This window comes from Triturus cristatus, chromosome 11, assembly GCF_964204655.1.
Source record: "Triturus cristatus chromosome 11, aTriCri1.1, whole genome shotgun sequence".
NCBI lineage: Eukaryota > Metazoa > Chordata > Amphibia > Caudata > Salamandridae > Triturus > Triturus cristatus.
The window spans coordinates 829,315,212-829,321,384 of NC_140594.1; the positions used below are offsets into that span (position 1 = coordinate 829,315,212).

The 6,173-nt window shown below is 45.5% G+C and overlaps 1 pseudogene; it reads right to left on the reverse strand.

Moving 5' to 3' along the window:
- Window positions 1-5,679: 5,679 nt before the first annotated feature.
- On the reverse strand, window positions 5,680-5,944 carry LOC146785500 (signal recognition particle RNA; annotated as a pseudogene).
- Between the last annotated feature and the right edge of the window lie 229 nt (window positions 5,945-6,173).

The following is a 6,173-nucleotide window of genomic DNA, read 5'->3' on the forward strand; positions in this document are numbered from 1 at the left end:
CATTATTGTTAGCCAGGTCAATGCGTGCTGAATAGAAGCCCCTTTTGGCCTGGATTATGGCCTCATAATAGGTTTTTTGTTTAAACCTAAGTTGCAGCTTTGCCGCTAGACAGAAGTCACTACTGCAATTTCGCATAATTATGCTATAGCAAATTACGCAAGTTACTTCCAACCCTAATTATTATTCTGTAGATCTGCTCTAGTTAAACAAAGTTAATAATGCCTAGCATTGAAGTGTATGTGTCCATTACACTAAAGTGAAGCTTAAATGTTTTTTTTTAAAAGGCATTTGTGATGTAAGGAAGAAGGCCTACACCAAAGATCTATGTTAAATTGTAAGTGTAGGATGCCTTAAGCCTTTCATTAGACCTTCTTTCTTACATCACAAATACCGATTTTAGATTTTTTGAAGCTTCACTTATCTTAGGGCATGGATTATAGTTACTTGAGATAACCATAACTGGTGAATTTCAGTGGTTTTTAGAAGTTAAAACATTATGTTGTTACTGAACACCTAACTATAACGTTACTTTAACCTTTCATTTTCTCAGTGAATGTCAGGATTTTTTTTTAATGCAAAACAATATTTAATTACCATACGTAATTGCCCTCTCTCCTAGCCTTAGTAAACCCCTGGGACCCCATCCTTAGGGATAAAAGTCAATTCAGGAACGCGCCACATGGACCCCTCCCTGAACCTTATTAGACCCTAGGATCCCCTCACCCCCAGGGCAGAATTCCTTTAATGAGGGGAGGGGGCATGCGCTCCCCCACCACAAGTCAATACTTGTCATGGGGGAACCCAATCCCCTGGGGGCCTATATTTTTTTATTAAGGGGACATGTAACACCCCTCCCTGAGCCACTAAAGGCCCCGGGTACCTCATTCCCTGGGGCCAAATTCAATTAATAAGGGAAGGAGGTGCATGGAACCCCTTCCTGAGCCTTAATAGGACAGGGGGACCCCATCCCCTCGGGCTGAATTATTTTAATAAAAGTAGGAGGCACACACACCCCTCTAAGAGCTTTAATAGGCCCCATGGACTGCATCCTCTGGGGCTGAATTCTTTTAATAAGGGAATTGGGAGCATGGCCCCCTTCTCCGAGCCTTAATTGGGCCTGGGGATCACAACCCCCAGGGCTGAATTCCTTTAATAAGGGGACGGGTCATGCCACTCCCTCACCAAACTGTTATAGGGCTCGGGGACCCCATCTCCTGGGGCCTCTGCACATTCTGAGATGGTGACCGAGTCCCCACCTGGGGCACCCACCAAACAATATATTGGGAACAGCGTGGGGAGTCCCACGGCTCCGACAATCCCAGCTGTTCCCCGCATGCTGCGGGAACCAGCATTGCTCCTGACTGGCAGGAGCAGCAGTTTTTTGTTTGCCCCTGCCTGTGGTAGCAATGTGTTTTTCCCTGCTCACAGGAGCACAGGCAGGGAAACAGAATTCTGCTTCCTCCCTGTGGAGGAGTTTTTAAACCTCTTGCCGAGTCAGAGCTGATATGGCTTCCCTGCCGGCACTCCTGCAGTTAGGAAAGGCAAGTCTGATCTCAGCCAGTGGGAGCTCTAAAAAAATTCCCACTAGGTACGAGCAGGCATTTTTCCCTGCCTGCATTAATTTTGGAAGGGAATCTACTGTACCCCGTGATTGAGGCCCTGGGACACTGTGTATTAGCCAGCCTGGGGGATGGGATCCTTGGTGCTTTTACAGGTCAGGGTGAAGGCTGTTGGGCCCTCTCACCCTTATTTGTGACATTCAGCCTGAGGCTCAGGGAGTGGGACCATGTGACCCCTGCCAAAAGGAATATTTTGCGCTGGGAGTCCATGATTTTAATTTTGCCACGGATTCAAATAATCCTTTTTGGCACTAAGAGGGGTCCTTCTGTGACTCCTCCAGCATGTCAAGGAGGTTAGGGTATTCCTACCCTGCACCCTTATGTCTTTTTTTTTAACCTTTTTTAAAGATTTGGGATTGAGTACTGATTCCTAAGATGGGTGCACCACATCCTTGTTGATGTGGTGGCAGCCAATAAGATCTCACTGTAGGAAAGTGTCTCTTTTGGACATGGTTAGCCCCCACTTTTTGTCTGGAAAATTAGGTAGTTTTGACAGGAAGTACACAGGGTCGCTGCCAACCATGACCCCTGTACCAGATCTCCTTCCTTAAACAGTCCCTTCTGTTTCCACAATTGGCATCCCTTTAGCTGGCATATACATCCCTCATAAAAGGTAGCCCTGGTACCAAGGGCCCTGTGGTTAAAGAGGGTCCTTAAGTGAAGCACACATTGACCCCTCCCTGAGGACATACCCACTGCCACTGCAGCCTGCGTGTCTAGGTGCAGACAAAATGGAAGAGTTGAAATGGCACACATCCATGTGTGCTATGCCCATAGACACTGCATGAGATATAGGTAAGACACCCTATGGCACGTCTTAGCCCAAGGCAGGGTTCACTATATCTCCTGAGCAGATATACTCCTGCAATATCCTTGTCGATTCCTGGATATTGTAAGTGACCAGGAACGCTATAGTAAGTACATGGGCTGGACACTCATCATTACGAGTTCCCCAGCTCCATGATGGCTTCACTGAAATATGGGATGTTTGGTACCAAACATCTCAGCTTAATAAACCTGCACTGATTCCAGTGTCAAATTTATAGGAAAGTGCACCTACCAGTCCTTATTGTGGTTACTGACTGGCTGAGCCAGCCTGCTACCACCAGATAGTGTTCTGACCCCACGAGGAGAGTGCCTGCACACTCTGAGGTCGAGGACAATGCCTTTCCTGAGTGGAGGTGTTCACAGCTCCCCCTAGTCAGGAAGAGCCATCCGTAGCGGGAGCTTCAAAGGCTGTGCCGCTTTTGTAATGTGACCCCCGGCCTCTCTTGTTAGAGGGAGCAGGCCCCCTTCCCGTCCTCACCCCGTTTTTGGCGGGAGGACAGGTGAGAAAACTTATAAAGAATAGGGGGTGTGCCCCCTTTGCAACTCTACCCCTCAGGTGCTGGAGGCGAAGTGACTCACTAGACACCAGGGACTGAGAAAATGCACTATGTGGGGAGAAAGCAGCTCCCTTGGCTTGTTCTTCAGCCCTAAACCTAGCCATATCAGTCTTTCTAACCCTCCTAGAATGCTGGTGTGGGGTGGTTACCCCCAATTTTCTCCCTGGGTGGTCAGAAAGCCCACTAGACACCAGGGAATGTAACTGAATTCTCACCTTGGGCATGTGCCTATGCCCCTTCTAACCATGGCTACATCAGCCTTTCTACCCCGAAGATCGGATAGGGGGTGTTCATCCTCAATCTTTCCTACTATAGACACACAGACTAAAAAACTGCACTATTCCTCGAACAGAGGAGTGACCTCCATGGGCATGGGCCTGTTCTCCCAGACATATCAGTCTTTCTGCCCCCTTGGAGGGAGTGTTTACTCCTAATGTGTCCTCCAGTGATAGAAACCAGAATGTTATCTGTAATTTGTTTATAAGGGACAAGCGGCCCTCCCAAGGGCATGATCCAGTGCCCCACACTCTGGGCCGTGACAGTCTTTCTGCCCTCCTAAGAGCAGATTTGGAGGGTTTACTCATAATCTGCCTCCAGGGCAAAAAGCCTACATGACCACTAGGGAAAAAATGGTCCAAAATAAAAAGTGATGTGGGCCGCATCCCTAAGCATCGGCTGTGCCCCAACCCTGAACAAACCCTACAGTCATTTTGCCACCACCAGTGAAAAATTAATGGAGTTTACCTCCAATCTGACCTTGGAGGCCAACAGCCAACTAGACCCTAGAGATATATTTTTTGTTTTAGAAACAAAATATAGGGTGTGAGTGGACCATCCTAGTGTTGGGCCTGTCCCTAACCCTAAAATCCCAACAGTGTTTCGGACCATATTGGAAGCATAGCATACCCATGTCCATGGCAAGCAAGAGGAAATTTAGAATCTTTTGTATGTAGATTTGACACATGGACCTGCTGAGTAGGAGTAAAAACAAATGTCCTCTTACTTGCCATGCTGGATGGCTGTACTATTCCGGCCTGTGCTCCGCCACCCAAGGAAAGATACTAAACCCAGACATTTCTTTTAACTAGACACCCAGGGGACTCCAGGGCAGTGTACCTGACACGGATCCCACTTTTTTACCTACAATGCCATGCACATTTCAAACCTTGCCTAAAATTGTGTATTTTCCTTGTATTTCTACCACCCGGCGTTCCCCCACTCGTGATAAAAATGCTACCTCACTTTGGTGGCTGAGCATAATGTCCGCAACAGGAATGGATCATTCCAGGGACAATGGGAATCCTTGGCTAGTTCTTTGCCAGTGAACACACTGGTCTTCAAATACATGTTGAGAAAGGTCCACCTTTCGCATCTATAATTAAATTAAATTAAAATATAATTATGTCTACAAAGTCAGAATGAATTTATATATGACGATTAACAAATTTATATTACAGTGTACTCTCAAACTATCCAATCTTAAATATCGAATACCCAAGTAAAAGTTTGGAAACAGAAAGCTACAAAAAACTATGTGAGTATGTGAAAGGTAAGTTCTTCCTGAATGATCACCAGTGTGGATTAATCGTCTGGAGGCAGAGAATCAGCACTGGCAATCCTTACAGAAGAACTCATCATCACTCTTTAAGATTGACAACCAGAGGCTCAGATTATCTTTGACCCGTCATCTGCCTCCTAAAAGAAACTGTTCTGGTTTCAGGGATGGCTCTTAAATAGATTCGCTCATTTCTTCATAATCATAGTTGAGAAATATGAATAGCATCTTCAGTCTCATCCTCCAGTAAAAGGCAATGCAGATTTCTGGAAGGGTACTCTTTCTCCACTTCTTTTCAATATCTACATGCTTTCCTCAGCTCAAGTACTAGATGATGAACAAGAACATTCTAGATTCAAGTGGACGACACCCAGAGACACATCCACTGTGAATAAATAAAAAAAAAGAAACTAGCCACTTTATGAAGTACCTAGATCAAGGTAGCTTCTGGATGATGCAAAAAGTTACTTTTGTTTAAATGAATCAAATAGGAAAATCTCAGTGGAAGGGGAGGAGGGTCAGATTCATCTCTTTTAAACTGGCGCTCAACCCTGTGCCCCGTCCACCTCATTCCTGGCAGATCAGAAACCTTGTAATCATTTTTGACTCATACCTTAATGTCACGCCATAAATATACACAGTTGGCAAGGAAATGCATTTCCAATCTCCCTCTTCCCTAAACCCATATGATCCTTCAGGCTGGCCCCTGTATGGAATTAGAACTTTCATTGCCGTGTTTTTCTTTTATGCTCCAGTGCCTGAGGTAGCACAGGTGACGTGTAGCACTGTATGAACCTCCCATATAAACAAAATAATGAATACGTTGCACCTCAAAATCTCATATGCCTTTCCTGTTGGTTTGGTTTTGTCTCCTGGATGCAGAGAACATTACTTGAAAGCAAGTAGGCTTTACCCAAGACTATCCACAAACCTCAGATCTTTGAATTCACTTCAAAACCAAAGTGGGAGATATATAAATGTTCACTGAGAACTTCTTTCCTTTTGCTTTTAGCTCAGATCAATGTTTGGTTTCAAGGTCAGTGTAACTTTCAGTTTGATTTTTGAACTAGACAGACATCTCTAAATAGAGATAAGAATCACAGATGGGTTAGACTTATGTAGAGGCCGACACTGTGATGCACTGCTCATAGGTGCTGTCCTACTACTGATGGGCATAGAATCGTGGTCCTGTTCTGTTTCCAGTCTGGGTCGTTGCACTCCTCTTTACTTGACCTGGGGTTCTAGAACTCCCACCAGAGCACCACAATGATGTCCAACTTGATCAAAACAGATGAGTGTGGCCCAGAAGCCATGAGCTCAAGCAATCCATCAGCCTCAGTCTCCCAAATAGCTAGGACAACAGGCACTCACCACCATGCCCGGTGATGCACAAGGCATACCTTGAGAGAGTTAAAGCTCGAGGAGTGACTTACCTGCAAGTGTATTCAAAATCAGAGGCAATGTTTGGGCTTAAAAACATGTTTGTTTACTAGCGCGTGCTTTGCAGATTACCAGCAGAAATTGGGGGCATATCAACAACAACCGGCGATAATTATCTCTAAGCGCACTTAGCGCTAGGATAATTATCGCCGGCTCGCGTGAATTTTTATCGC